This window comes from Triturus cristatus, chromosome 1_1 (assembly GCF_964204655.1).
Source record: "Triturus cristatus chromosome 1_1, aTriCri1.1, whole genome shotgun sequence".
NCBI classification, from domain to species: domain Eukaryota; kingdom Metazoa; phylum Chordata; class Amphibia; order Caudata; family Salamandridae; genus Triturus; species Triturus cristatus.
The window spans coordinates 512,503,590-512,527,159 of NC_140579.1; the positions used below are offsets into that span (position 1 = coordinate 512,503,590).

The 23,570-nt window shown below is 46.5% G+C and overlaps 1 protein-coding gene across 24 annotated transcripts in view; it reads left to right on the forward strand.

The window, feature by feature from the left end:
- LOC146870509 (leucine-rich repeat-containing protein 37B-like) overlaps positions 1 to 23,570 on the forward strand; it is a 1,537,525-nt gene that overhangs the window by 65,376 nt on the left and 1,448,579 nt on the right. The window contains exons 2-3 of one of the 24 annotated variants that reach the window (XR_014978295.1): positions 6,604 to 7,397; positions 7,819 to 8,050. The exons of 22 other annotated variants lie outside the window; for them this stretch is intronic. The gene's annotated coding sequence lies outside the window, so the exon portion shown is untranslated. Of the gene's footprint in view, positions 1 to 6,603; positions 8,051 to 23,570 lie in introns of those variants that run through there. One more of the 24 variants, XR_014978290.1, reaches the window with a different exon arrangement.

Below are 23,570 nucleotides of genomic sequence, written 5' to 3' on the forward strand. Positions count from 1 at the left end.
TTACTAGCCAACGGGCAAGCAACCGCGAAGACGCCTTTGCTGGAAAAGTTTAACAGCCCACGGTCACTCGGGACTGGGTAGGCCGCTGAAATTCGGTACTAGACCTGCTAGGGACTTGGACAACAAGTGGTCCAAAGCACAACTTCGTTGGACGTAGTTTAGGGCTTGCACTCTAAATCAGTGCACGGTTCCCCGGTATTGCTGTTCCTCGTCACTCGTGGGGTCCAGATGCCACAGCTTCGCTGGGGACTCAAAATGGCCGTCGAGAGGTCAGGAAATCCGCTTCAGGGGACGCAGGGACTTCGGGCTCCGGCGGGAGCAGTAAAGTTTGCAACCGTTGTAGAGCGTTTTGGTGCCTGCCAAGCAGGGGAGTCACTCCTTGAATCCAAGGGAGATTCTTCAGTCTTCCAGAGATAGTGGAACGTCGAAGGGCCAGGATTCTGCTTAGTTGAGCGTCGTCCAGGTGTAATCTGAATTGCATTGGCAATGTGTGGTATCTTATAGTGAAAAGATGGGAGGGACTAGCTCTGACCACTCCTCTAGTAGGGTCAAGGTAGTGGGTGGTTACACCCACTTCCCTTTGTCCAGTTTCGCGCCAGAGCAGGGGCAGGTAGCCCCTGAACCGGTTTGAGCTGGCATATGCACAGAGGAGCCTACTGCTCCCCCAGTGCAGGCTTCAAAGCACTCTAAGAGTGCACCCACCCAGCTCCAATACACTAAATCCTGTCTGGGAGGCGGCGACACCTCCCTGTGACAGGAAACCCTTTGTTGGGCTCCCTCCACTGCGAGTTTCGGTCAGCAGCAGGAGGGCAGCCCGGTGTCTGTGTTGGTGGCATCCATTTTGTGATGCCAGGGCTCTGAAAGATTTCTACCGTGTAGTACAGTGGGTACATGTCGTCCCCTCTAGAAGGGTGTGATCCTACTCCCACACCAGTTACTGGTGTGGGGGTAGGATTCCAAGTTGTTTGACACCAAACACGACATGTTTTGATGCAGTCATTCCAAAGTTAGCATTTACAGCGAGGTTATAATGCACTTAAGAGTATATGGTTTAACCGCATCCACAAACAGCAGCAGAGAATAGACTCTGCCAGCTGCAGAGGGGTCCTGCTCAGGCAGAAGCACCCCCTCACATAGTAAACCATGCACCCTGCCCTTGGGATTGATAGGGCCTACCATAGGGGTGACTGATAGGTTTATATATGTGTGTGTATGGTGAGATATAGGAACCTATACCTCAGTGAGGAGTGCTAACACTACCACACACAGGCTGCAGTAGCAGGCCTGTGGTGTCAGATTGTGAGTGCTTCCCAGGGGTGGCATAATACATGCTGCAGCCCCTGGTAGGCCTGTGAAGTACCAATGCCCTAGGTACCTAAGGTACCATATACTAGGGGCTCATAAGGTACCACAGTATCCAATCACTAGTGCATCTAATATGCACACCAAGTTGTTTAGAGAGATCAGTTAGACTGGGGCCCTGATTAGCAGGGACCCAGCCAGACTATAGCCAGAAACCAGTGTATACATCAGAAAAAAAGTGGGGGCAACACAAGTGCAGATCCTACTCTCCTACAGATATTGATCATAAGATTCCGATATCCAACTTAATATTGAAATCAATTTAGAGTAATCTGGTAATCCTAAACACATCATGGGAAGGCATTCTTAAACTGCTTAAAGAATGGATGGGTAGCAGTAGCATTGTTAGTAACCAGTAAGCAGGCTTCAGAAAAGGGGTGGGCGCTATTGAATGCAGCTTAAGGGTATATCTGACCTGCACTAAGTATTGCCAGATGAAGCGCATTTTTATGACCTTTTACACATCTGAAGTCAGCACTAGACTCAGTAAACGCCTACTGGCCAGTCTGTGTTGGAGCCTATATGTGTGCCAGAGGTCCAGCTATTATGTATGTGGTCCTTACCTGACAACACTTCTGCCAGGGTAAGATACAGAAAGTCTGACCAGACAGCGTCTGATGGCTGCAGGGTTTCAGCCGGGGTATTTGCAGACACCAATATTGTTTAGCGTTATGTTTTATTTAGTGGCTGCTACTTCAACATTGGAACCTGGCTCTGGTATTTCTTGGTAACACTTCCATGTTCTGGAAGTTGCTGTTGAGATCGTGTGCTGTCTTTTCATGTTCAAGAAACGAAAATTAAATCATCCTTATTCTTCACAGTGTGTGCCCATTCCTATTTCGGACCCAGTATAATTTGGCGACGAGCTGCTGAACCCGTGCTACATCTTCAGGACAGCTGCTCTTCAATATGTCATTCTGAAACTGACAATATTAGTTAAAGTACACAGAGGTTCCCAGCTTCTGAATAATTGTCTAAAGTTTGAATTTGGGGAGTCTTTCTATGAAAATTTGTTTTTCACATGTATGATCTCAGCATGAGCCTTGAGTTGAGCCACTTCTATTAATAATTACGTTTCCAATGTCAGCCAGCTTCTATTTCTATATGGATTTATGTGCTGCCTTCTCACATCCTTCTTCCCAGCTCCCGACAAGAAGAGAGCTCGGTCTCACGCTCTGGTGTATAAACACTACCTTCTCACGCTTCCGTGCATAAGATAACAAGAAGGCTCTGTCTTGCGTTCCGGCTTATGTTCCCGGCCGTCGCACAGACTCTAATTAATTCAATTAGTTCAGGACCAATGAGAGTGAAAAAGGAACCGGAGTCAACCATCATAGAAATATTCTCACCATATAAACCAATTTGATAAAATGGTTGTCTGACACTTGTGCAGTCAAGCTTCAAGACCTCTGGATTATCTGCCTTATTTATGGAATCGGGGGTCAAAAAGTTTCACCACCTTAGATATGTCCTCTGCATATCACCAGATCACTCTCAAGAAAGAAAGTCCCCATCTTACATCCTTTGTGACCCCTTCCGGTGCTTATAGATTTAGGAGAACGCCCTTTGGTCTTGCATCTGCTTCTCCGGTATTTCATTTCAGAGGGTCATGGAGGCTATGTTTTCTGGTGTTCCCAATGTCAAGTGTTTTCAGGATGACCTTTTGGTGTATGGTAAGAATGTGGAATGTCATGACAAGACCTTGGCCACTGTTCTATCTATCTTAAATGAAAGGGGTGTCACTCCTCTTTTTGCATTTGGCGCAATACTTCTCAGATGCGGGACAGAAAGAAGCATTTCCCAAATGACTTCTGCTGCCCCATCTGTAACACTCTAATGTTCTCTGTTTATCACTTTTCCTTTCCCTCTTGTTCACAACATTCTCCATCATAACTGCATGCACTTTAAGGTCATCTGGTCCATGTTCATGGCTGTAGTCTCTACCATTTTAGCTATTTCTAATGCTTTGTCCAAGGTTTTCTTCTCAGTCGTCAAAAGCTTCTCATGAATCTTTTTGCTATTAGTTTTCTCAACTAATTGGTCCCTTAACATTTCTTCCTCATAAGTTCTATAGTCACGTCTCTTCTAGTACTCTAAGATCACTCATGATGAAAGCTTCTACTGGTTTGCCCCGCAACTGCTTCCTCATGTAGAACATGTGCCTCTCCATAATGATGTTACGCTTCTTTTTAGGTCGAGCTAGACCGTGCAGCTGTCTCCAAGACCTGCTGTAATCGGCCTGTGGGAATCAAGTCCATCCCCTTTCTTGACATTGCTTTTAATTAGTCTGTCAGTGTCCATCACAAATCGCTGCTTGCTAGTGATCAGTCCTGCTTCTTTGTCCCTCTTTTATCTCTTCTGTTCCTCCCACATAGCAGGGACTTAGTACTGTCTCATTCCGCCATGGCTCTTTACAGACCCTCCAGGATTTCGCGATTTCGCGGCTTGCCGCGAAATCGGCACTTTTGTAAAAATGCCGCGATTTTTACAAAAGTACCTGCGAAATCGGCAATGTACAACCCCTGAACCTAATCGTGATAACCAGCTGGTCTCCACTTAACATATTGTGTTTGGAAAGATCAAATTGCTCTTTATTCCATGAGAAATCGACTGTTCCCGGATGTATCACTACTGGTTGATGGGTCACATGATGGAAGGAGGGTCTTGAGCCTTCACCTTTCAGTGCTTTCCATTGTTTAAAGCGTTGACTACCTTGAAGAGGCTTCAGAATATTTATAGACTGCCTGGGGTACGGGATGTTCTCCAATTTATACACCAGTTACGGCACTTACACCACCTGACAGCCCCTGAGAGTCACATCGTCCTGCGCCTTAGCACTTGACAAATGGTACTTTTTGCTTTGCAAATCCTGTTACAACTAGGGTCCTCGTTCCATGAACCATGCTGTTAAAGGGAGGACATTATTACCATGGAAATAGCTTTTACTTGAAGTTGTAGGAGATACATAGACTGACCTTCAAAAAAGGAAATATAAAATTACATTTTCCTGCCACCCACTACGTTGTTTGCATTAAACTCTTCTGCATGGATTCAAGTGAGTTATAATGAATAAGCTTTTATTTCTGGACAGAATACAGGGTGAGATTTTGAAACTGCTTGAATAAGTCCCTAGGATCAGTCGGAAACAGCTTACCAGTGCCGGTGCATTGACTGTAATTAGTTGTCAAGTAGTTAAAGGAGGCAGGCTTAAATAAAATCAGAAGTGACCATTTTGTCCCAGAATGCATATTTTTAGATAAATTCTTGGCTTTACTCCAAGTTGTATGAATTGTAGTTTTAATGATTTTATGGGCTCATCCAACATTAGTAAGGTTCACGATGTAATTAGATGAGAAGTTGATGAACTGCTTTCACTGGAAGATAAATCTCATTGAGCTGAAACCATCCACACCAACACAAATGTAGCCATATTTTTGTAATTTAATAGTACATTTGATCCACATATGTAAAGAAAGCAATAGCAACATAATCTATTAAGCTCGGTGTGCGGCGGGCCCAGGTGGCATCCTTTTTGGGCCCGCCGCACACAGGGCATGCGGCGAGGCCTGGGGGGCATAATTCTTTTTTTTAAACACTTATATGTAGCCTTGAAGCCAAACAAAGTGTCTACATTGTAAATAAACCAAATATACATAGCTTCAGCTTGTTAAATACTTAAAAAAACTAAGATATCTGTGTTTGTTGCAGGAAAAACTGCAAACTAAAATGCTGCAAAATTGCCGCTAAATTTCCATATTTGTGCCGCTAAATTTCCATATGTGTGCCGCTAAATTTGCTAATCCATGCCGCTATATCCTGGGGGTCTGTCTTTATCTGTTTTTTTGGGGACTTTTTTTTTATTGGTGTCCTGCTCTGTTACTGGTTGTCTGTGGTTCGCTTTAGAGCCCAAGCTGAATACATTGAAATATAGCATTCTTCTTCCCACCTCCTCTTAATGCCACAGTTGTGTTACTGCTGCCTTTTTTACTGTTGCCTCCCCCACCATGGCTCCTGCTGGGTTGTTTGTTTTAATAATGTGGACATTCAGCTCTGTGACCCTTTCACAAGCACCTCACTTATTTCCTTTCATTCTTGTGTATTTTCTCTGCTCTCCCTCCCCCTTCCTCTCCCAATCAGTGTGCAGGCTCTGGCCTGGCCTGACTCACAGCTGTGCTGATAGTTTACAATGCCCTTCCGTCTCCTTGCCTACCTGCTGCTGTAATTAACTGTAATTGGATCATGTGAGCTGAGCGGAATGCTTAATTTTCACCCTCTTTCACACCCCACAGAGAGACCTCTCTTGGATCGCATGTTTGTATTGATTTCCCGAATCATCTGAAACCAGGCAGCACAACCATTTGACACTTTCCAGATTGCTACCAATTCAAGGGAAAGCAGTCTTGGTGGTATTAGGGCTGAAAGCTTTGTTGCTAAAATAGTTATGAAATTGAAGCTTAACTGATGCTCACAGGGCATTTTCTTACCTAGCCATGGTCTCATGTTTCTTTGGTAGCAAAGGAACAAAGAGCTTAAAGGTACACACTGATGCAGTTAATGTGAGACTAGAAAGCCTCTTTTTCACTCAATCAATCTTTAAGTGCATTTCTTAGAACTGAGCCAAGATGTGCCCTGTTCACTAAGTTAGAAAGCTCCATAAAAATGATCAGCAGTGTAAACATCGTCCTCCGGCCTCTACAGCATGGCTGAGTCAATCTGCTAAAGTCGCAGCTAGAAAACAAAGAAAGCAACTTATGGGCCCAAAGTTTGCGCTCGTGAAACACGCGTCTTCCCTGGGAGCAGAACTCTGTGCGTTACATTATGAGACAACTCTTTTCAAGACACTAGTTGACTGCACGGCGGAGGATTATGTTTCTATTAATGCGCCTGTTATGACCAAATCTAGTAATTGAAAGAAAAGATACACTTTACTTCAAAGGGGGTCAGTGCATGCAAATGTTTAACTATAACTTGTTATACCTCTGCAGCCTTTTCATCACTAACCAGCCCCAAAGTGGGGCTGGTTACTTTGGGGTGGTGCATGAGTACCTGGCGTGAGTCAGACTGTGTGACTATGTGAGAAACGTGCGGCTCCATGGCCGGTATCGTTAGCCTATTTGTGCTGTCCCAGAAGCCTTTATAGCACTGGGGGCGTGTCACGAGGAGCCCGGCCTTAGAGGGGATGATGGCCTACATATACTAACTGTCCGTGTGAATCCCCTCCTCTCCCCTCTTTGTCCCCAGTAACCCGAAGTACGAGCCAGAGAAGATAGCTCGCTGCATGCGAGCAGACCAGAGGACGCGTGTTCCTTTAATTGGGCTGAGCTGGACACGCACCCCGCCCACACGGATGACGAGGATAAAGGGAGGAGTCCCGAACCAGGAAGAGGTGAGCGACCTGGAGTGGAGAGAGCGGAAGGAGCAGACGAAGAGTGGAGAGCGTGCGTAGAGGAAAGACGAGACCGAGAAGCGGACGAGAGACCGGGACGACGGAGCCTGGAGGCCTACGACCTCGCGACTCGCCCCGCCACGTTTCCGGAGAAGCGTGGCACCTACAGGTACGGGACCGTATCTATGGTTGGGCGGGACGACAGAGGCTAAAGAAACCTTAGTAATCGCAATTCCCTGTTCCCATACCCTCACCTCACCGCCACCTAAGGGAACTAGAGAGCACTGTGTGTATTCCTCACTCCCGACCCTTCACCGTAGTTGTTCCCCAGCACACCTACCTGACATCGGTGTTTCTTGTTTTCTTTTGGGGACGCCCACACCGGGGATCGGAGAAAGCCGCCCCGACCCGAAGGAGCCGACATCCTGGACCGGAGCCGATACCGAGCGAAGAGTCCACACCAGCGACCAACCCTTAAGCAGGAAGCAGAACTCCCCCTTCCCTACTACAGGCCCAAGACTCACAAGAAAAAGGTGTTACAACCAATAAACCCTACCTTAACTGCTCACTCTGACTCCGTGCCTCCTTTGAACCCGCTACAAGGCGCCAGCTCAGAGACATTTTCAAGCAGTTCATACAAGTCCACGAGGTACTAATTGCATTGGGAAGGGTATTTTTTTCTTTTAATTGTCCTCTGAATTAGGCTAGGCTGGAAGGATGGAATGGGAGAGGATGTAGCCTTACTGTAATGGGAAGAAATCCAAAGAGACTCTCTTGAAGTTGAAGAGTAGCTTATTGGCGCATCCACCTCCTGAAGAGCAGCAGTGTAACTGAGTTGCGACTGCTCTTCAGAATGTGGAACAACCAGAAAACATTTGAAAGGATACAGACAGGACATTGTAAATACATCCATGGTAATAGAACACAATAAAGAGAAACATTCAACTATACCATATCTTCCTTCCTTAAAAAGAAAGGAAAACACTAAATACACAAGAGAAAAAGATACCATTAATATAATACAAAATCTTCAAATTGTGTAGGTAACAATTTTTGTCTCTTGGTGGCAGGCGAAGTGGAAGAAGATGAACTGGAAAGAGAAATAAGATTATCAACATTTACTAAAGGCTGAGAACATGTTGATTCCCTTCCCCTTTCCAAAATTACAGAATCACTGGAAAAATCTGGGTTTGGCATTGACTTTAGCAGTTTTAGAAATACTCCACCAGGAACCATTGTTCAAAAGCACAGATGTCTTACCAACCTTCTGAACAATAAAAACATCAGAACATTTTGATTGTCCTTTTTTTTACATGTACTGGTAATTTGATTTTGACTTTGTCACCTACTTGCAAAACGGGGTGTTTATTATAAACAGGGTTTTTGGAGTTGTTTCAATTTTGTTTGGCTGCTATAGCCAAGCTAGGTTCAAAAGATTTAGCCCACGAAAAATATAATTCTTGTCTGGGTTTCCTACATTTTAATAGAGAGAAAGGTGAAAACCTAGTGGTACAGTGTGGAGTGCACAGATAGGACCAAACCAATTCTGCTACATGAGCTTTAATATCAACACAAGCTTTAATGGCTAATTGAATACCCTCCACTAAAGTTTTGTTAAACCTTTCTACAAGGCCATTAAAAAAGAGAAGTCTTGACATGGAAAATATTGGCATTTTTTAGAAAAGTAGTAAACACGTGTGAGGTGAATTGAGGTCCGTTATCAGGTACAATTATTGAAGGCAAGCCTTCGTTTTTCAAAATTTCTTGAAGAAATGTAATAATAGTTACAGACTGGTTGACCCATTTGATTTCAACCCACTTAGAGAAATAATCAATAGTAACTAGTATATACAACTTCTCAGTCGAAATTCATTCGTAAGGACCTAGGACATCAATTGCAATTTTTCCTATGGATTGTCTGGAACTTGGACTTGCACCAAATCTGGGTGTTGTAACTTTAAAACTTTATCCGAATCAGCACACCCGGGCCAATTTTTAACAAAGTTAATCACGTAGCTGTCCATATAAGGCCACGAAAACAAGCCCCTACCTTTTTTAATAGTACTAGACTGACCTAAATGACCAATAGACATAAGTTTCTTTCTTATGACTAATGGAGGTATAAGAGAATCACTTTTTAAAATAAGACCTTCATTGACAGACCGCTCTTCTCTATCTTTCCAAAATACTCCAAATTCTTTGGGTAAATTTATTTCTAGTGGCCAACCTTCAACAATATATTTTTGTAAGATTTTTAAGTCTTCATCCTCAGCCATGGCTTTTGACCATTACTCTTTTGAGATAACTTGAGATTGAACATTGAAAGGACCATATCATCAACGAATGCTACAACACATTCTTCAAAACATCAACGAATGCTACAACACATTCTTCAAAACAATCTATTTGATTTTGGGTTTGAGAGTCTGATAACAACCTGGACAAACAATCGGCTCTCATATTTCTGAGAACCAGGAATGTAAATGACTTCAAAATTGTACTCACATAGTTGAGCCAGAATGCAAACTAATCTGGAGGATGCTTTACAAACACCATTGTTAGATAGAAGAGAGATTAAAGGTTTGTGGTTGGTTTTAAGTTTAAAGGACTTGCCCCACACATAGGTTTTAAAATGTTCAACTGCCCAGGAGCAACCCCGGGCTTTTCTTTCAATGGTGGAGTACTTTGATTCAGCAATAGACAATGGTCTTGAAGCAAAAGCAATGGTGACTTCATTGCCAGCTTTAACTTGACTGAGTACAGCACCAATACCGATGGCACTTGCATCAACCATGACATTAGTAGCAGTTGATGGAAAAAGGAGACAAGGGATTGCATCCAATAATAGCAGATTTTATGGCATTGACAGCTTGTAAATGATCCGGGGTCCAAATAAATTTACTGCCTTTTTTAAGTAACAATCTTAAATGAAGAACTATGTCCGAGAACTTCGGAACAAATCTTGAATAATATTTACATAACCCTACGAAGGATTTAAGTTGTTCTTTGTCGTGAGGTTCATTCATATTCTTAATAGAGACAAGGAGATTCTTCTCTGGAAATGCGCCATTGCCCATAATTTGATGACCCAAATATTCAACATTGGACGAAAAAAACGTACATTTATCTAGACGAATGATCATACCTTTATCTTCCAAAACAGATAACACTTTATCTACTGTTTCATGAGGTTTCTCGATGGGATCAGAAAATATCTCTATATCATCCTGAAAAGCCACCACTCCATCAGTGTCTCCAAACAAGCAATTCATAAGTCTCTGAAACACTGATGCAGTCAATGACAGGCCGAAGGGCATTCTAATATATCTAAAAGTTCCCTCAGGTGTAAAGAAAGTAGTGATGTCTCTCTTTTTTTTTTTTTTCTTTTTCATAAACAATTTTTTATTGATATGAAGTAGAAAAAGGTACAATGCAGCGTGAAAACAAGTTTCGGGTCCACAGTAGAAACACATCAGATACAGCTCATAAAGTGCAAAATATACACCATCCACCACCTCACCACCCCACATCCCATCAGAAGTATGAGGAGCATAACAATGCATCAGCAACCAGAATTTGATTTCCCCCCCCTCCCCCCCCCCCCCCCCTGGGTACCCGTGATGGAGCGAGCCTAACAACCACGTCGGGGCGGGAGTGTGTCCTCAAAGCCAGAGACTTCCAATATGAGGCATCTATCTCACTGCAATTCGATGGTGGGAGATACACCTATGTCGCCTCTATATTTGTTCCACCTCCCCAAATTATGGTCCCATTTATTGGGGCACCCTCTATGCTTAAAGAAGTCTTTCTCTGCGACCATGTCGATCGCCCAGTCCCTCAGGCATGGTGATGTCACCGCCCCCATTTCTGCGCTATATTTCTTTTCGCAAAGGACCCGTTGATGCCCATGTCTGTTCTGCCTGACTGAGGTCCGTGGCCTCCCACATGTTGAGGAGACAGAGCTGGGGGTTGCCTTCAATGATTTGCCACACGCTCTCTCCATCTGCATCGTGTTTTTTTCCCAATATGTTTGCATATTGGGGCACTCCCACAGTATGTGAAAGAAAGTGCCCGGTAGGTTACAGCGCCGGAGACATAACGGGTCAGGTAGTCTACCCATTTTGAACAGGGTGCGTGCGTCGAAATATACTTGATGTTGGATTTTTAGTTGGACCAGGCACAATCTCAGCGGGATGGCCACCTCTCTAGGGGATGCTAAGGCAGCGTGCCAGTCCTCATCCTCGATTACTCCCAGGTCGACCTCCCAGCGCTGGCGCAGACGAGTCATGGGGTCCAGCCGGTTATTTAATAGTTTCTTATAGGTGAGGGATATGGCCTTTGATGGCATAGGGTCAAGTAACAATCTATCTTCCAGCGGGGTGTATGCGGGCAGAGGGCAGTCTTTAGGTAAGGCGGCAGCAATTGCATGACTAATCTGTAGGTACCTGTAAGCCTCAGTCTGAGCTAATTGATATTTAGCCTGCATGTCTTAAAATGTCGCTAATTTTGCTTTCACCCACCTGTCCCCAACAGATGAAATCCCTATCATATCCCATCGGTCGAATCCTGGGCACTTGCTAAGCCTTCCCAACATGTCGGGCTCCCAGAGTAGAGTGGCCTTAGTGAGTGTGTTATTCCATCCCCATTTTTTGTTGACCCCATGCCAAATCTCCACTGTGTGTGCTGTGGGCCCTGTGAGGTGGAGTTTGCGAGGGTTTGTGTAAAGCACCCTATTATATCCTCCCCATCCCAGAAGCCAACGGTCGGAGCAAAAATTCAGGTCATCATGTTCACTGCGCGCCCACCTATTGATCGCAATCAGTGGAGAGGCCCCGATAATATAGTTTTATATCTGGCAATGCAATGCCCCTGTCATACCACCCCATTGTCAGTTTATTAATGGCAATACGTGGGGCATGCCCCTCCCACAGTAGCTCTTGAATGGTGGCCTCCACCCCGGTGAAATAGGCGTCCGGGATCGCGTTGGGGGAGTTCTGCAGCACATATAGAAAGTGTGGTAGCGCCAGCATTTTAAAAAGGGCTCCCGTCCCAGGAGATTAAGGGGGAGAGACTACCAGTGCTTGACATCAGAGCGAAGGCGTGTCCAGGGATCAAGCAAGTTGGCCTCGTGAAATAAGACCGTGTCCGGGGTGATGAAGATACCAAGGTATTTGAAGCCTTATGAGGCCACTGGTATGCTATATCCCTTTGGGCTACACGGAGGATCGCCCCATAGGACATACATTTATGACTTTGCCCAATTAATCGTGTAGCCCGAGTGGGCTCCAAACACACGGAAAATATGGAGGACTTGGTTAAGAGACCACGTAGGCGATGCCTGGACGGAACACAGCTTTGAATTTACGCCGTTTGAACGCGGTCCTGGGCAGTATAGATACCATTAAAGAGGACGCAATTCTCCTGTCTCTAGATGCAACAATGGCCTTCGACACCATTGAATGGGAGTCTTTATTTGTGATGTTGGCCTGGATGGGGTTCGGTCTCAAGTTTATCAGATGAGTCAGACTACTTTACTCTCACCCAGCCGCGCAGGGGTTGTCAACCATGTATCGGGAGCGTTTCCGCTACGACGAGGTACTAGACAAGGTTGCCCCCTGTCACCCCTTCTCTTCACGCTGGTGCTAGAACCATTGGCGGTTTGGACCAGGGGGAACTGATGATCAGAGGGCTAAAATGGACTGAGGACCATGAGGACCGCAATTCCTTATATGTGGACGATGTCCTCCTTTACCTTGCATCCGTTGCAGGTTTGCCTGGTTTGTGTATAACCATGATAGAGGCCATTCTGACTTCAGGAGCCAAAACCCCGGTATTGAAACTCTCCGTGTACATATGTAATAGATGGGGAGAGAGCTTGGATGCCATTGGCTTAAAAAAATCAATTGAGAGCCCGTTTGGTCCCATGGCTTTGCCGGAACGCTGATCTTGGATAGCCTTCTGGATTTCTGATTCGGTGATGTCTCCCTCAAGGGAGTCCCTATCTTGTGTGGACAGACAAGCGACCTTAATGGTTGAAAACAGTTCCGAAGCCATGGCAGACTGGGACTTCTCAGCCGGTGCGTACCCCAACGAGAAATATGTGGTGAATGCGTCGGTAATCTCCTGTGGGTCAGTTTTCAGTTCCCCATCTGCCCCAAGAAGCGAGTGTACCCACCTAGATGCCCTTTCCTTTCTCTCCAACCATGCCAAGAGCTTACGCGTACATTCACCGAGTTCGTATATTTTATGTCGAGTGGCGGTGTGTCGGGCCTTAGCCGCTTCAGTCAGAAGCTGCGTATAGTCAAGTCGAACCATGTCAAGCAAGTGTTGCGTCTTTGCATCCGGAGTCGTCGCCAGTGCCTTCTCTTTAGCGAGGATGTCCTCCTCCAGCTCGACAACACGCTTAGTGAGTTCCCTCTTGTGCCCCACCATAAGTGACAAGGCCCTGCCTTTTATCACTGCGCCAAATGCCCCCCAGAGCACAGACGGTGATGAAACAGACACCACGTTTTCATCGAAATAGTTGCCAGCGTCCTTAAGTAATGCCTCCCTGATGTGAAAGACACGCAATAGATGGACGGAATGCAGAACAAATCAAAACATTACCCACCGTCAAGAGATCTGGGTTAAATCCATCATTCTTTTGCTCACCATGCCACCCCAGTTTAGACCTGGCTATATGCAAATCAGTCTTGACCCTGTGCCTCATGGGAACAGTCCTGCCCGAACTGCTAAGCCAGGTCCTCCCTGGACCGGAAACAAGCATCCTAGGTCCGCTTTTGGGGTTTCACCCCTCTTCAACCAGGATAGCTTGATTCCAGTGGCACAGTGAGCCCGGAACCCACGTCTGGGCATACCTGGCGCACTTAGGGCGAGGAAGCAAAAGACACACAATTGATGGACGGAATGCAGAACAAATCAAAACATTCACCCCCAGTCAAGAGATCTGGGTTTAATCCATCATTCTTTTGTTCACCATGCCACCCCAGTTTAGACCTGGCTATATGCAAATCAGTCTTGACCTTGTGCCTCATGGGAACAGTCCAGCCCAAACAGCTAAGTAAGGTCCTCCCTGGACCGGAAACAAGCATCCTAGGACCGGTTTCGGGGTTCACCCCTCTTCAGCCAGGATAGCTTGATTCCAGTGGCACAGTGTGTCAGGTTACACTCCGCAGGATCCAGTTGCCGCAAGAAAGGGTCCACCTCCTGATGGCACCAACACCCTAAAGTACACAGGGTGTTTGAGTAATCAGGCAAGGGAAAGGAGAGGGAAGGTACAGCAGGCAAATAGAACCTGTAACAACAGAAAACAAAGCTATAAACAGTGTAGTTTAACATCTACTCTCAATAATTCTCACTAGGTTCTTTTCTATACCTGGCAATTAACATAGCAGTGTCGTGGATCCTTATTAACCACCAAACTTCACACAGACTAGCACCATACCTGAAACAGAGAAGTATCAGTCCTTAGTACAATTAAGGGTACACATACTATCAGAACAGATTATGCGACATGCATTCTTTATACATGCATACCAGATTACTTCAAGACAAAGCAAGTATGTTAAGCCCCTGTGGAAACATTTGCAGTATTGAAGTATAGTTAACACACTATTCTGGTTAAAATAGTCTTGTAGTCCTATGTCAAGTCTTTTGCCTGTATAGTAGTTACAAGGAATCCAAAGCAAGCAATAGTTCCTCCCTTTAGACGGTACTACGCGGTTTCTCCACTGCCGTATTCCACTATGTGAATGAGTAGACACTCAGGTTCTGGTAATAGTACAAAGTTCCCCTGCACGGCAATTCATGGTTTCCTCACCGCCGTATTCTGCTATGTAACGTTTTGAAGTTCAGTATCCAATAGAATGCACAATTACAACATACACGGCAATAGGCGGTTTCCTCACTGCCGTTGTCCACAATTGTAGGAGAGTAGGGTCTGCTATCCTATGGTCACCCCAAATTTTTGCTTTTTGCTTCACTGGTTTTTGACATATTGAGGCTGTGGGCCTGCCAATCAGACCCCCAGCCTGCTGTTCTCTACTAAATTAAAACTATGCACCCTAGGTGCATAACCAATTGGAAGTGGATCACCCTGTCAGCCCCTGTACCAGTGTACACTAGGTACCCAGGGCATTGGTGTACCCAAGGCCTGCCAGGGGCTGAAGCATGTATTATGCCACCCCAGGCTTGGCCTAACAATTTGACACAACTGGCTGATCACTCAGCTGGGGTAAGTTGGTGTAATCACCTCTTACTTAGGTGTAGTATACCTATACCTAACCTTAAATGGGACACCTGGTAACCTATAAGTCACTCCTATGGCAGGCCTTAACAATCCTGAAGGCAGAGTGCTTGGTTCCATGTGAGATGGTGCTCTGGCATGAGCTGAGCCTGTCTGCAGTGGTCGGAACAACTTCCTTCTACTGTTTCCAGATATCGTCATACCATATACTCTTAAGTGCATTATGAACCTCGCGGTTAAATGCTATCTTTGGTTTGGCTTTATCAAAACATGTCGAGTAAGGTGTCATACGAATTGGAATACTAACCCCTCGCCAATTCTGGCGACGGGGTTAGCATTCCACCCTTCTAGAGGGACACGACATGTACAGTACCTGAAACCCGGGTAAAATCAGACATAGCCTCAGCTCCACAAAATGGATGCTGCCACCACAGACACAAGTCTGCCCTCCTGCTGCTGGGAGTCCTTCCAGCTTGGGAGGTGTGGACAAAGGGTTTCCTGCCAGGGGAGGTGCATGCACCACCCCAGACAGGATTTTGTGTATTGGTCAGGTAGGGTTTGAAAGAAACCAGACATGCCTGTGGCTCACAAGGAGCTTCGGTGCATATGCCAGTTCAAACCGGTCCTGGGGCACACCAGTCCCGGGCCTGGGGCGAGCTGGACAAAGGATTGGGGGTGTAACCACCCCCCTTCCTGGTCCCACCCATAGGGAGGGACCTAGCAGGTAGTCCGGCCCCTAGAATCCACTTAAAGGTAGGAGCTGTGTCCTAAGACTTCAGACATCCTGGAATCAACTTGAAACTAAGAAGAAGACGGGAACTTCGACATTCTGCTGCACAGAAGACTGAAGGAAATCTCCCCTGTGGTCAGGGAGTGACCACCTTGCTAACGCAAGCACCATCCAGCGAATCAACGTCTGCTTTGCCGCCGCCTCCCGCCGGAGCCCGAGCCCAGAGACTGACAAGACCTGGACCTCCAGACCTCTCACCGCCAGATCCACAGTCCCTGAAAAGAGGAGACCCGTGGAGGCACCGAGACACGTGGAGCCAGCCATCTTGAAACGACCACGACAAGCTGACAAGTGCAACAACCGAGGCTCCCTCCAAGTTGTGCTTTGGGATCTGAGAAGCCCAACCCTCGAGCAGCATCTGCACCAAAGGTGAGCCCTCCAGCATCTCCACGATCTGCGTGGGGCCCTTCTGCATTTTGCCACTCGACGCGCCTAACCGGTTGCTGGCCCGCTGGCTAGTAGCCATCTTGGCGACGAACTTCACGAAATACACCGCTGGTCTGGTTGCTCCAGACTGGCCCTTGCTCCCCTCCAAAGGAGCAGTCCTTCTGACCTTGCTGGTCAGAACCATCAGCTTATTTCATCTCCCACAACAATTGCTTTTGCCAAGGCTTGTTTGCTTCGATCAAGTCGCCGACACCGCCGACAGCGAGAGCCTGCGTGGGACAGCTCGTGAACCGACTCCTGGACGTCGTCGACCTCCAGGGACCACGTGGCTGCAGAGACAAGCTACACCTTTTTTCCTGTTTGCACCCGACATTGCCTGGTACCCACCTGGTGCCACGCTGGTCACTGGCTAGTGACTGTGAACACTGTCCCCTCTGCTTACAGGTCTTCAACATCTCCGATCCACTCTTGGATCCACTGCATCTCTCCCGGACCGACCGCCTGCAGCCTCTTTGTCTTCAAGCTCCACGGAACAGATAGAAGAAACCCGACGCACTTCGAGGCCTATGCACCCGCTTCCTGTGGGTGAGGTAAAGCTGGCACACCTGTGCCCAAGTGTAGTATTACATCTCTAGTGCCTGTGTTCCAAATCTTGAGTTCCTAGTCCATCCGGAAGATCCTTTTTGCAGTAACTTTGTACTTTTTACGCACCCATTGAAACCTATGGGAGCACGCGTGTGACTATTTGCTCTGCACACGCCACCCGTGGACCTCCTGGTCACTAACTGAAGTTAGCTCCTTGTAGGCCCAGCGATTCTAGAGGCCCTAGGCCTTTTCCCTTTTCTGTTCGTGGTACTTATACCACTATTTTAGTATATGGTTCGAGCGGCCACCAAGGCCTATCCATATAAAGTGCAACTTCTGTGTATTCTACTGTAATCTTGTTTGACGATTTGTGCTCCTGTGCTCATAAAGAGACTAGGGGTTACTTTGAGAAATAAATACATATATATATATATCTGTGTGGTGTCCTTTCCATAAGGGTTGCTTGGCATGGTACAAGGTGGTCACTTTAACTAGTGAACATCATATACCAGGCCAACTTCTCACATTGGTGAGCAGCGGTTGGATTTGAGCTTGCTGTGTTTTACCATTGTAATCTCTTGGTTACCAATTGAAAGATCACATAGGTACCTATAGGTACATATAAAACAAGATTAGATATACTTAAGTTCTACTGAACTTAGTGTTGTAGAGCAAAGGGAGTAGCACACCCTGACTACAACTACTAGATAGGTTTAGTAGGTAAACCCAAGCGTAGGTAGATTGCAACACATCCACCCACACTTAAGAGCAATGGCTGGGGCAGAGGGGTCCACTGTACCCATCTCTGTTGAGAGTGACCCCCAGAGGGCACCATCCATCTTTGCTACCCTTAATCAAAATGAGCTCAGGCAGTTGGCAAATATCAGGGGCCTTAAACAGCCCAAGAATCCTACTTCTGCTGAACTCAGGGAGCTTTTACAGGCTGATGAAGATCAGAAAGCTCTCAGGAAAGCCTCCTAGTTAGGCCCCTTAGGGACAGGAACAGGAGGCCCCCCCTTCTGAAGATGCTACTGAAGTACCCCTTTCCAATACCCGCTTCCTGTGGGTGAGGTAAAGCTGGCACTCCGGTGCCCAAGTGTAGAGAATCATCTCTAGTGTCTGTGTTTCCAATCTTGAGTTCATAGTCCATCCGGAAGATCCTTTTTGCAGTAACTTTGTACTTTTTACGCACCCATTGAAAACCTATGGGAGCACGCGTGTGACTATTTGCTCTGCACACGCAACCCGTGGACCTCCTGGTCACTAGCTGAAGTTAGCTCCTTGTAGGCCCAGCAATTCTAGAGGCCCTAGGCCTTTTCCCTTTTCTGTTCGTGGTACTTATACCACTATTTTAGTATATGGTTTGAGCGGCCACCAGGGCTTATCCATATAAAGTGCAACTTCTGTGTATTCTACTGTAATCTTGTTTGACGATTTGTGCTCCTGTGCTCATAAAGAGACTAGGGGTTACTTTGAGAAATAAGTACATATATATTTTGAATATATATCTGTGTGGTGTCCTTTCATTGGTATAAAAGGGGGTTGCATTTGGTAAAACAGCTTGCTTAACACGTTTCACGAGTTTAGCCTCAAAGACTGCTTAGCCTACACTACCACTAGGGCAGCTAGTCCGAAAAGGTTGACTTACAACCACACCATAAGGGTTGCTTGGCATGGTACAAGGTGATCACTTTAACTAGTGAGCATCATATACCAGGCCAACTTCTCACAACAATGTAATGTGTTAACGTTCTGTTTTCCAAAGGGTAGCACCAGGACACCATACACGGCAATACGCGGTTACATCACCGCCGTATTCCACTGTCTAAATAGTCCAGCACTCGTCTGAGAATCAAAGTTAGCCTTCCTCGGCTCTGTGGACACACAATTTGCGGTACTCACGCTTCTGCCAAACTCTGCTGCAAACCCCGTGCCGATCCTGGAGCACGACAGCAGCCGTCATCAGTCAGCGTCTGTCCACCATGAGACTTCTCTCCCCCCGCCGAGAGAAAGGACCGAATCAGAATTACGCACACCGTCCGGTGCGTCCTCCCGTATACTTATTCCCTCCCGGTATGCGGGCATCATGGGAGTTGTAGTTCGGGATTTGTTGTGGCAGGCGCTGCTACGCTCATTCCCTGACGCAGTGAGCCCTGGACCCATGTCTGGGCATACCCGGCGCACTTAAGGTGAGGAAGCAAAAGAGACACAATTGATGGATGGAATGCAGAACAAATCAAAACATTCACCCCCAGTCAAGAGATCTGGGTTAAATCCATCATTCTTTTGCTCACCATGCCACCCCAGTTTAGACCTGGCTATATGCAAATCAGTCTTGACACTGTGCCTCATGGGAAGTCCAGCCCGAACTGCTAAGCCAGGTCCTTGTTTCCGGTCCAGGGAGGACCTGGCCTGGCAGTTCGGTCTGGACTGTTCCCATGGGGCACAGGGTCAAGACTGATTTGCATATGGCTGGGTCCAAACTGGGGTGGTGTAGTGGGCAAAAGAACGATGGATTTAACCCAGATCTTTTGACTGGGGGAGAATGTTTGCATTGTTAGCATTCCGTCCATCATTTGTTTGCTGTAACATCCCTGATGTGAGGCACCTTAAGAGCCCAAGGGTGTATTGTGAGGGTAGAGCGGTGCCCAGGTTGCCCCATGATTGATGTCGTGAGGATTGGGGAATGATCTGAGATTCCACGGGCCAGGCATCTGGAGGCCACGAAGAACTGGATGTCCTGCGTGAGCGTGAACACAAGGTTGATTCGTGACTGACTGTTGTGGGCACCAGAGTGATAAGTGAATTGTGAAGTAGTAGGATTGAGCCAGCGACACACGTCCACCAGGCCCAGCGCGGACGCAAACCCGGACAGTTGAGATCCAGCTTGAGGGTCACACCTGGGAGGGAGGCGATCCCTAGAACCATCCATCGCCAATAAAGTCACCGCCCAACACCAATAATCCTATTGGAAGATCCAGCAGGAGCACTTTGATATCCCGCAAGATAGGACGCTGAAGTCCAGGTGGGGGCATAAACGGACACAAGATTGACTACCTGCCCTTCCCAAGAGCGCAAAATATCTACCTTGGTCATCTGCCCAAGTCTAGTCCACAATGTACTGACATCCCCTATGGATGAGCACACCTGCTCCGCGCGAATCCGAGGTGAACCCTGAGTGCCCGACCATACGGTAGCCCCATCTATTCAATGCCCCGCAGGAATTGCCAATTAGATGCGTCTCCTGAATCAGTACTATGTCTGGTGCCTGATGCTTAATGTACTGCAGCACTACCCCCTGTTTGATCTTGTCACCCAGGCCGTTAACGTTCCACGTGAGTATATTTAGCACTAGGTGTGGTCCCATGAGTGTATGAGAGCTCGGGCAATGTTATTTTTGAGGATTAGGTGACGGGCCCAGAGAGGAGCCGCTGCTGCCCATTGGCGACGGGGGTGCACTAAATGCAAGAGTGTAAAAACGCCTTGCACTGGAAACCGATCGCAGAGGGGCAGATGCCATCTCAGGGCCAGAAATTGTTGGACTCGGCGGTGAGGACTGGAACTGATACTGCGAGTGGTGAGCCGTCATGAGGTGGTGATGCGGTATAGACCCGGAGGGCTCCTCAGCGAGGGATATAGCAAGAAGCAACATGGCACAAGTACCAAAAACAAAACATGAGAAACACCCCCCAATCCCAACACCCTCCCCCCGCCCTGCCTCCCTGCGTGACGGGCAAACAACTTCCCCCAACCCCAACTTGCAGAGCGCCTGTCGCCCACTCTTAACAGTTTGGGGAACATGATACAAGCAGTGATATCTCTTGAATCCTCTGTTTAATCTATTTGATGGTTCTCCATTCCGTTTCTTAACTAAAACAATTGGAGAAATCCATTCAGAAGCGTTGACGGGTTCTATTACCCCATCAGCGCACAATTTTTTGATCATGTCAGCCAATTCATTCCTCACAGACAAAGGAGCATTTCTCAATTTGTGTTTAGATGGAACAACATTTTTTTTCAACACTATTTTGAGAGAAAAACCTTTGACCTTTCCTTATTCTTTAAAAAAAACTTCTTTATGTTTAAGAATAGCTTGAACCATTTTCTCATTGTTCTGAAGATCACCATATACTACCTGTAGATCTTCCACCATACATACTTGTACTTTGGCATTAGGACACAAAGTAATATTAAATTTACTTTGGTGTTTCCACCCCAGCACCTGCAATCCATCGACAGTAACATACATTTTCCCAAGTATAGTTTTTTGTTCAAAAGAAATATTAGAGACAAAGTACCCCAGCATTTCAATTTCTTCACCCTAAAAACCATAAACATGAATATCATTAGGTTCAAGCAGTGTATCTTTCCAACACTTATTGAACAAGCGTTTGCAATGCAATAGGTCTCGCATTCTAAAAGTTTGAGCTATTGGAATTGCTAATAATAATGCAACACCAATAGCTGAAACATTCAGTAATGCCAGACCTATTGCATTGCAAATGCTTGGTTTGTCTTAAAATGGAAGATGGATTTAATGAATTTGCGAGATGTGTAAAACTGAATTGTAGCCTATGTAGGGTTTATGGAATGTATGCCATTTTTATGTTTGATATGTCTATCTTAAAATCAATAAAGAAATTTAAACAAAAATAAACAAAGTCACAATCCAAGGCAGCACACAATGTTCTAACCGCGAAGGATTTCCAGGAATATGAGTAATGAGACAACACTTTATCTCTCTCTCTCTTCTCTGAACAAAAAGGAAGGATTCTTCTGCTATTTCCATGGTTCTCGTGAATAGCCCATTTCGTACTGTTTACACATGCATTCTGGTACTTGTGGACCATTGTTAACAATGGGAGGCAAATCCAATAATAATATTACGTACTGATACTGGACATAGTGCCCCGGAGATCTCTGCGCACACACGAAGGCAGGCCCTCACATGGTGCACACCCTTGGATGTACACACTGAAAGACGGAAGCACCGACTGCACTGCGATATGTGATTTTAAATGACGCTCTGGGTCACCACTACCATTATTTCTCCAGTATTTTGGGTGTCTTTCATAGATTCACATGCCTGAATCATTCCCCGTCGTCGGAGTGGGAGTCCCACGGTACATAAAAAAGCAATAATTATGCATATACCAAACAAAAAACCCTGGTAACCTGAACCAGGAAGTAAAGTAGCCTAAGCTACAAGGGAAAAAACTTCCACAGCTATGACTATCACTGTCATTATATACAGTCCAAACTGCAGCCAATCAGGCGACAGCACCCACCAGAATGTTCTCCTCAGAGGCTCAGGCTGTCAGATTTTCTCCCGCACGTCGTGTGAAGGGAGTCTCCCTGAGCTCTGCTCAGTTCTTCAAGTTTCTGCTGTTTCTACAACTTCTAGGATGTCAACTACAAAGAGATCACTCTTCAGATCTTGAGTCCTGCGGAAAGCTTAGGCTTTTTTCTGAAGACCCTCACAAAAAATGCATCTATTGCCTCTATCCTGATCATGAGGTGAAGGAGTGCAAGATTTGCCGCACCTTCTCTCAGAAGACCTTAAGGGATAGGGAAGGACGCCTTCTTCTGTGGCTACAGAAGCTTAAGGATAAAGATGCTCCTTTATCAGAGATAGAAACTGCCTCTGGATCCTCTATCTCGTCCAGAAAAAGGGTGGCTGAGGAAGAATCTTCTTCCACTGGGGCAAAGGTGTTGAGGAGAGCCCAGTCTGTTAAGGGCTTGGGGCAGTCTTCGTCTTCATCTAAGAAGACATCTCCACCTTCAGGATCCAAGCCCTCTACGCCCCCTAGGAAAGCAGGAAAAACCCAGCCAGCTAAGTTTTCCTGACAAGAAATCACCTCAGGTGAGATTGCCGTCATCGACGGCGCCGTCAACGGCAGTGGCGTCGACAGTTATTATCGTCGACGCGATTTCATAGTCGACGATTACATTCTCGTCGCCGAGACCTACAATGATAATGTCATCAGCTTCATCGCCGTCGACGCTGGTTTCGGTGAGTGTAAAACCCATCTCGTCGACGAGGGAAGTGTCCTCTCTCATCTCCGTTCCGTCGACGGTAAAAATCAAGAAGCTGGCTCCGCCGACTACTTCGTCGACGTCTACTCCGTCGACGAAGATTGTGGCACCGTCGACAGTTGCTTCGTCGACGAAGAAAACCCCGTCGACGAAGACGACCTCGTCGGCGAAGACTACCTCGTCGACGAAAACGACCTCGTCGACGAAGCTTGCCCCGTCGACGGCACCCTTGTCAACGAAGATTGCCTCGTTGTCGGCATCGTCGTCGGCGAAGATTGTCCCATCTTCGACGGATGCCATCTCGTCGACAAACAGCCTCGTCATCGAAAATGGCTTTAACGTCAGGATTGGTTCCGTCGACACGAGTGTTACCACCTTCTCTATCTACCTGCATGGATATGCAGGTATGGACTGCGACTCCGTCGTCTGTCGTGTCTGATCAAAAGTCACCAGCATCTACGCTTCTTCAGCGTAGAGGATCGTCTTTAGAGGCTATATCGCCTCTAAAATTACCGGCGCAACTTTTACAATCGGAGGATAACGACTCCGAAGAAGATGATTGATTTCGGACTGCTAGGAGTCCATCGGAGCTTCTCATCAAATATCAAGATGAGGATGAACAGTACGAACATCCTAATATGGAACCACAGCCAACACCACCTGCACCAGTGCCGTCTGGTCAAATGCCATTGGAACTACTTGATAATCTGCAGTATATGTTGCAAGATTACTATAGACGTTTTCCTCCTTCGGAAACGGCGGAATCTCTTCCGACTACA